Raw genomic sequence first — 9,751 nt, 5'->3', positions numbered from 1 at the left:
ATATGGGATTTTAGGTTGGGATTGAGGAACATAAGCTGGCTGTGGGATAAATGGATTGCTTTGTGGAGGTAAGGTATAAGATGATTGTGAGGCTTAGGGAAAGGATCGAGGGGCTTGTGGGGTTTGACCAAGGTATGTGGGCTGTGCCCCCATTTGGGATGGTATCTACAAATAATTGATGGTTGGTTGGGGTGGTGGATTACCTCCTAGAAGTGGCATTGAAAAGTAGTTGGTGGTGGAGGTGGTGGGAATTGAAAGCTTGGGAATGGAACTGATGGGGTTTGATAGCTTTGTGGTTGGATTTGGAAGCTTGGTAGAGTGGTGGCAGGAGCTGGGGTCACTGGGGAGCTTGGCAGAAAATTGGTAGTAGCTTGTGGGATTTGATAGCTTTGTGGAGTGAGGGTAGTAGCTTTTGGATTTTTGGCTGATGGTATTGAGCTCCCAAGACCTAATGAAAATGATGGGATTGTGCTTTGGGCTGTGGTGAACAATCTAGGGATGATGAAAGGTTGATTACTTGGCCCCATGGGTGGCATCCCTGTGGTATGTTGGCCAAAGATGCTAGCACTGATTTGGGAGATGGGTGGATTTGGAAGGCTGGGTTGGGGGAGTAGCAGAAGCAATAGTGAAGGGGGTGAATGGTGAGGCATTTTGGGTAAAGGGGGTTTGGAGTGGAGAGGTATGAACCAAGGATGGAGTGGTGGTGGCTGGGTTGGCTTGTGGCATGGAGATTTCAACTCGGGTGGATGATGGTATGTTTGGGTCTGTTGGATCATATGGATTGGCTGGAGGCTCTTCTTTTGGCATATATTGAGGATAATTTGGATCATAAGAGCCTATGGGTGGTGGCAGCTGCCCAAACAATGGGTGAGATGGATTTGATAATGGAGGGGGTCTTCCAAAGTCAAAGGGTCCTACATTGTCCCTTCAAAAATTAGCCATGATTGTCTCTTTGTTCTTGTCTATAATGACGTTTACCAATACTGCATTTCTTGGTTGGTTCATGAAAGCTTCAATGTCAGTAGGTGATGGCATAGCTTTTTCTAGGCTGAAGGATGTCTGAGTGCTCAAGGGGGGTGAGGCTGTTCGATCCAAATGATAGGGCTCCATTGTTTCTTTCTTCTTGGCTAAGCAAGTGATGGGTGGCATGAAGATGCAGAATGTTTCTAGGGATGAGATGCAATAAATGCTAATGGATGCAAAAAGGGGGGAAGGCTTTTCTATGCAAATGATTTCTTAGGTTGAGGCAAAGCTATATGACAAAACCTAAGGAGGATTGGGTTGGGGATTCTAACTTCAAAGATATGTTGCCAAAGCACGAAAGGTCTGCTTTCCTATGTGCAATCTTGGTGGTGATTGTGTCAACTTAAGGATAGACTGATGATCCTTTAGGAAGAACACGAGATTGACCACTTGTGGATCCCAACCTTTAGCTCATAATGGAGATCCCAATGTTACGACAACAATACTTGATCTAATATATGGCTTAATAGATACACATGTATGCATAAGATTACTAATCATGAGACATAAGTTTAATATCAACTTACAAATCAATGAGAAGATTCTTGACATGTTTGAATAATTGTAGGTCAAACACCACAAAGCTATGTACTACCATGGCTATAAATCTGCACAAAAAAGTAAGACAGAACTAAGAAAACATGTGATTCTGGGATAAGTGTTGTCTTTGTGGTCACCAATATTTCATCTAGAACTATCATAAATCCTCAACAATCTAAAAATTGATACTATGGCATTTTGGATGATATATTTGAGTGCAACTTTAATTCATTCAAAATAGTTCTATATGTTGCAAATGGTTCAAGTTACAACTGAATCAAAATGATCCCGATAGGACTTTTATTGAACACAATAGTGGATTTACTATGATTAATACAAGGTCATTTGAGCTAGTCAGAGATGAGTTGTTCTTCCAAGCCAATGCGAGCAAGTGTTTTACTTTTTTTTTTCCATACAAACTAGGTTGGTCATTTTTTGTTAGACATGACCCAAGAGGAAGGCTGGTAAAGTATAATGTGATCGAAGAAGAAGATATTGAAGAAGCACAAGAGGAAGTAAATGATTATTAGGAATGATAGTTACCCAGTGATGAAGAAGAAGAAGATGGTGATGATTTTGATCATGCTAACAATAATGGTGATAATGATGATGATGATGCTAATGACGATCATGATCATGGTGATGAAGATGGTGATGATCATGGCGATGATGGTCATGATGATGATAGGGATCAAGAGGATGATGATGGTGATGAAGATGGTGGTGGTGATGATGATGATCAAAGTGACAAGTACGATGATGGTGATGATGATGATGATGATGATGACATGGATGAAGATCATGATGATCAATGAAATGTCTAGGTAGGATCAATTTCAACTATGATGGGGTCTTGTATGACCAAATTTTTCTTTCTAAACCATATGTGCACATATAAACATTAAGTAAAACATGTCAAATATTTTTTTAGATATAAATATTAGTTACACTAAATTTTTAACTTAAGACAAATGATTTACATATACAATCTACTTTACTATTAATATTTTTTTTGGTAAGTCTATTACTTTAATTTTGCTATTGATTTCTAAGACTTACTAATTTTTTTCACAGTACGATATGGATGCACCATCTCAGACAACTTCAATAGAGGTAAACATTAATTATTGTAAATTTTAATGTTAATATAGAAACAAATGTCATATTATTATTTTCTTTTCTTTATGGCTTTGGAGTTATTTTTATGAAATTATATGGATATTTGATGTCACAAATGATAGGAAAAAGCTACCATGATCATTGATCAAATGCAATCTGAAATACAAATGTCATATCTACATGACATTTCCCTTAGTACTGACCCTATATTCATCACCCAAAAAATTATGAAAAGATACACTAATGAACTTGTTAACATTATCATCAAGGGTGATAGAAGTGAGGAGAAAGAGGCACTGAGAATAGAATTGGAACGTAGAATCCAATCTTATTCGACTAAAGCAGTAATAGAAGTTCAATAGATATTAATATTTTATAGTATCTTATGAATTATGATCTCTAATTTTATGTGTTATTGTATAGACATATGTGCCAATTGTGACATCACATGGTGAACATGGTGAGGGTTATCGTGCACAACCTTCGTGTAAGTAACACTTTATTTTTTTTAATCAACATTATAACACTTACCTTTTTTTTTTGTGGATGTTTCTTGCTAGTATCCCATTTGATCTTTATCCATTGCAAATATATTTTCTAACAATATTCTATTCTTTAGCTCATGATGAATTGTGGACTCCTCCTTCGGTTGGCAGTCCAATATTGTTTGTTGCATTGTCGGCAACAAAGACCATGTAAACATCATCGTCTATGCCCACTAGAACTGGTAAAACCTTGTTTTCCTATAATTTGTAATGTGCTATATTTTGTAATGTCTTTCTGCAAGTTGATGAACAACAAAGTAGCATATTAGTGCTCAAATGATGTCTACAAAAGCCTGCATACACACAAACACATACATACACACACCATGCATACATACATACATACATACATACATACATATATATACCCATACATAGAGAGACATGGACATAGGCAGGGAGGTAGACCAACAAAGAGTAGTACTAAAATTTTTATTTAATTGTCATGATGTTTAATTTGATAGACCAATAGAGAGTAGTACTACTGAAGCTGATCCATTTCCTAGAGCAGTTCGTGTGATTAGTGTAGAACAAGATCTAGTATGCAAAGAACATTAACAATAAGAGAAACATTCACAAACTAAAACTAAATTCACATATATGCTTAGACAAAGAAAGCAAACAAGAAATGCAAACCTCAAAAGAGAAAACACTCCATGCTTCCTTGATTTTGTAGATGTATCCTTTGATGTGGATGTATGCTCAATTGCTTTCCCAATTGCTTCAATGGTGGAGATGGGTAATGGAAAATTGGTAGCTTTGTGAGCTCTCAATTTGGCATTATAAGGGTAAGATTTATGACTTTGGTTCTCAAAATAGCATAGTAACTTTAGCTCAAAGATTGTTGTTGAAATGGCTTGGGGTGGGATTCAATTTATAGGCTAAGGGCTTGAGGGATGGAGGGCTAAGATGCAAGGAGAGATGAAGGGTTAAGGAGGGCTAAGATGCACTCAAAGGGGAGCACATGGATTGTGCTTGTTTAGCACCAATGGGAAGGTGAGACTTGTCACAAGGAGGATGAGTGTGAGAAGGTAGGGTAAGGGGTTGGTTAAAGTCATGATGAGTGGGGTTGAGTATGTAAGAGAGATGTAAAAGGAATGAGTGTGGAAGAGGGAAGAGTGTGGAAGATGGATGTAAGAGTCATGAGTGGGCTTGTAAGAGTCTTTTATAGTTTGTAAGAGCACTCATGACTTGGTGGTTGGGATTTTTGAGGGGAGACTTTGATTTGGTTTAAGAAAGTCTTAAATTTGTTTAGGGAATGTGACAACATTAGGGGGTGGATTAGGCTTGGGTTTAGGATTAGATTAAGGATGTTAGAGATGTGCAAGTGGATGGCATTAATGAGGGTGGGTGAGTTAGTGGCTAAGCAAGGTTAGCATGGGTGGATGGGGTGGATTAGGCTAAATGAAGGATTAGGGATAAGTTAGGGGTTTTTGGATTTGAGGATTTTATTTATCAAATAGATTTATTTAATAAATAGAGATTTTTGAAATTAGATAGAAGAATAGGATTTAATTGATAAATGATAGGTTATTTGATTTATCAATTAGGACTATAGATGATTAATTAAATTAATCAGCTAGGGGATGGCAAAGGATTAATTAAATAGGAATTTAGTTAATGATGCCTTTAGAGATGGCTAAATTAGATTACCAAAGCGGTATAATCAAATTTAGGTGTCTACAATTAGTATTGCTTCGTATGAAGGGACATTGTTGCTAAATAAGAAAACTATGTTTCCATTAAAAGAACGAAAGTTTCCAGGTGCTTTAAAATTGTTATTATTTATAGTGTAAATTTAGTTTACTTTTACATTACTCATTTTGGACTGATAAATCCTTTATGTTTTTGTAGGTAATAATGCTTTCTTTGAACATCTTTTTCATATGACATTGAGACTATTTGGATCCACCATACATAAAAGGTACGTAGTTTCATATCATTGCTACATAATTTTTTTTTTTTCCTATTTATTTTAATATATTAAAGTTATTGATCTAACAATCTATTTGTTTTTAAAAAGGTGGAATTTACAAGCTGTGGAATTAAAAAATCAGCTGATTGCATCTATTGAGGAGAAATTTGGGAAAAACATTTTTGACACTGGCCTACTTTTGAAAAGAGCAACAAAGCATATAAAGACTGTGAGGGGTCAATATAGAAGTGCTCTTAAGGATAACCCAAAGTAAAACCGTCCTCCTATGATTCCACCAATGGAGTGGAATGAAATAATAGAAGATGCAAAGGAGAAAAGGCTACGTGAAGATAGAGATAATGAAGCAGCACGAAGAAAAAAGAGGTATGTCATTATAGTATTAAGTACATTGTAATCATGCACTAATTATTGATATTTTTAAATATATAATCTAAGATGTTTGAAATTGTTCATAGATTGCAAGACACATCTGTGGCTACAAAAGTGAGAGTAGAAAAGGTTGGCCAACACAAACTTGGCTATGGTGGCTATATGAATCTCCAATCTTGACTTGTACATAGAGCAATGAAATTTCATTTTTTTTTAAAAATATAATGTTGCAAACACTTTTGTTTAATGAAACCATACATGGAAAATTGACGTTATCAAGAAAAAAACACAGGGCACAGATTTCAATGTGGAGGTCACAAATGAAGATAGAAAAATTGCCTTGAAGGAAGGTTATAAAGTTGTGGGTGCACGCATATGCGAAGAATCTATAAGCCTTGCCCAAGAATCTAGTGCACCAAATGATATCTCATAGGTAAATTGGTCAGATGAAAAGTAAATTAAATTAAATAGTTGAGAAGATTCTTTTTTGGTATTAGTTTTAAACATAAATTGACTACATAACAATGTGCATAACATTTTATTGCAGCCTTCATATCCTACCATAGAACCTGCTTGCGACAAAGGCCATGATGTGCATTATAGTGGTGGAGGTATTAATTTTCTATTGGAAATTAATTATGCAATTATGAACATAATTTAACATCTTCAATTGGAATTTGACGTGTATCCTTTTTTTGAATATTTCAGAGCATGTTGAACATCATGTTGAAGGAGTGGACCATGTTCCAAGTGTTCAACATGTTGACATGGTGGTAGACGAAAATGTTAATGTACATGATGTGGCATTGGCAAGTAAGAAAAATGCATTTTATGTTGTACTCGTACTTAATTATAAACTTGTAACGATTATAAAAAGAAAAAGAGTATGCCAATTTATCCCATTCATTTGTTCTTGCAACAGAGCCCCCTTTAGTGCAGCAAACTCCTGCTCCTCCAAAGAGAAGGAGCCATCATAATTTGACATTACACATGCCAGAAGAGGAGGAGAATGATGCAAATATGGATGCTCCTATGAGCACTTTTCTTAAGAGAGCTCATAAAAACAAACAAAAAAAAATGATGTTTTAAAAATTTTCTTTGATAAACCTTGTTGAATAATGAAAGAACTTTTTTTTAAGTAATTATGTATGAATGATGCGTATTAATATAGATTTTTATTTTATGTTAATGAATATTTTTATGTGAATTCTTGATTAGTATTGTGTATTAATGAATTTTATATCATATTAATGAATGTTATGTGATTGTATTGATTGAATGTTATAGTTCATAAATCGATGAATGAATGAATGAAGTATGTAATTAGATGATAATGGGTACTTTAGATTGATGTTAGGGGGAGGGGGGTGAGGCCAGATGAGCTTCCACCTTCACGTCGTTGGCCTTGTTAAGTAGAGAATATTATAGTATTCTTGAAACCAAGTGAAGCTCAAACTAACATAAAATGGACACTTCGCATGTCATAGGTCTAAAATGATCCACAACTACTGCTTCCCATAACATACAATACAAATGTGATATGGGATTTATGTGTGGCTACCTACAATGTTTGATATTTGATCATTTTGTTCCCTTTATATATTTACCCTTTTTTTTTTGCCTTCAGCAATAGTTGTCAATAATGATATTCTGAACTATGCATCAGGTGACTTAAATGACCATTATGGGTAAATACTACAATATCATTCTAATAGAAATGGTTGATCAAAGATTCATCTCCATCTTTGGGGAAGAATTTGATAACTTCTCTATTGAATTCTTTATAGAGGGAACATACTTGAATGGCTTCCATATAGAAACCCAGAAGTTTAGCATATATCCAATTAAGTTTGGCTTTTTAAAACTCTACAAGAAGACCATCAATATGTGGGGATTTACCATACTTGAGGGATTGCACAATAGATCAAATTTGTTCCTAAAGAAATGCCTCTTTCAAGATTAGAGGCACCAAATTTGTTTAGGTTCATGGAAATAATTTTGCTACAAATAAGTCTAGGTTTCTTAGCTTTATAATTGTCACAGCTTTATAATTGTTCTCATTTCATCAATTTTATAAGTTGAATTCCCTGTAATATTAGTTGGCCTTATATGATCCTAGATAAATTCAGGTGTTGGCAAGCTGAAAAATCCTTCAGTCCTTTTAGCACCACATTTGATCCAGATGAAGTTTGGATCTATTTTTTCTCTTTGAGAAATATAGATCTGATGGCATCTTTACATATGTTTTACAAAGGCTAGGAAACCTTAGAGTAAGCTATAATTGGATTATATTGTAATTTCTGTTCAAGTCTCACCATTTATTCCTCAAAGATTCTACATCTTACTTCTTAGGCTTTGTTTTACCAAATATACTCTTATGTCTGAATTACTCAATTACTATTTTTTCAAATTCGTTTATAAGACTAACAAATTCCATGTCTATGGCCCATCAAGAATATTTGAGAAAGTTGTGGGCATTGACTTAGGCAAAAGGTTGCCCAAGCACAGTATGGTCATAGGACATAGCCAGTGTCCACCTGGACATATAAATCAATTCTATCCTACCTAATATTATTTCTAGCTAATATTCTACTTTACCTATTTTGTCTTTTGAATGTGGTATAATTGGCTTTTGAAAAACTCTTATGACAACATACAACTGGCTAACATAAACATAAACTTCATCAACCCAGCATAAACAATAAATAACCATCAGACTTCTTGACAACCACTTAAAGAATCATTAACTAAGGCTGAAGTGGTTTATCTTCCAACATTGTAAAAATTATCCCTCTTAAAATTTATTTTCCCTAAAGCAATTGTAGTGCCAGGTTCTCCAATATTTTGGGGCCTTCCTACATGGTATTCTACTATTGTCCAATGACAAAGCCATTGACTGAATGAGATATTTTTGTAGCTCCTTTGATCTCAATTCCTTCTCGTATCTATCTAGAATCAAAATAAAAACTCTATCATCTAGGGAATGCAAGGATCTTGATATTTTAAAACTCTTTGTCGCACTACATTCTGCAAACCTGAGACATGAAATGGTGTTATGCACTAGCAACCTTAGTAGAATCTTAACCAAATATATAACCTATCTACTAGATCCTTGTAAGACCCATGGTTACTTGGTCCAAGTATCTCCCTTCTTATAATTTGGGCAACTTTAGCTTATAAGGTTGTCATCTCAAGAAGATCTAATTTGTTACTTCTAATTCATGCTCATTTGAAAGCCAATTTGTTGGAAATTCAACCTGTCTTGGGCCAATTTGAGGTTTTTCTTAGTTTCTATGATAAAGGAGAGTTATAACCATAGAATGTGTACCTAGTAATGTTCCAGGGTTGTATTGTAAACTATATGATCATGAATCATGCTAATCTGTAAAAGGGATAGTTAGTGCATTACAAAAGGAATAGCTATACAAGAATAGGGAAAAAAAAAATATGTAGTGAGATTTGAAATATTTATGAAAATATGGATAAGGTGTGTCTTTATAGATTATAGGATCTTAAAATATAGAGATTAGGAGAATTATTATGCCAAACTTGTATTATGATATTTGAAGTCAAAATGCCTCTATAATTAATGTCAAATTCTCCTAGACATCTATTCCCAAGATGTCCTAGGATGGAGTAGCTAAAGGAGAACCCAAGTATGTATCTCAGGACAATGTAAGATTATTTGTTTGTGGCAGTAGTTAGATTTTAGCAAAATGTGAATTCCATCTCCTTGCAAGAAAGATTATCAAGCAACAAAGATACTAAGTGATGTTCTTTGCTAATGCATAGGGTCTACTTTGGGCTTTCTGAGTCTATTGTTTGAAGTAGAGACATCAAATTTGTTGAGAAATTTTGGTCCACAAGGATAAAATGCTCAAGAAGAGTGTTGCCTGTCACACATAGATAAATGACCATGCACAGGTGATAAGCATGAACTCAGTGCAACTCATAAGAGGATACACGAATTAGCATCCTCAATCTTGGAGTGTGTCACTTCCCTAAATTTAACATTTCTATTATAAAGTAGGTCATTCTCAACAAATTAGTCATCTTTTGAAGCATATCTGGGTCATTTGCCTTCAACTCCACTTGACATAGCTTTGGAATAATAGGAAGATAATGTAGGAGAAGATTTCTAAGGAGTTAGACATTCAAATTTGTTGAGAGGTCCAGAAAAATTTAAGACATTAAAATTTGTTGAGAGGTCTAAAATTTT

The sequence above is a fragment of the Cupressus sempervirens genome, chromosome 7 (assembly GCF_028749045.1).
Source record: "Cupressus sempervirens isolate cs-2001-9-10 chromosome 7, ASM2874904v1, whole genome shotgun sequence".
NCBI lineage: Eukaryota > Viridiplantae > Streptophyta > Pinopsida > Cupressales > Cupressaceae > Cupressus > Cupressus sempervirens.
This window is presented reverse-complemented; position numbering follows the sequence as displayed.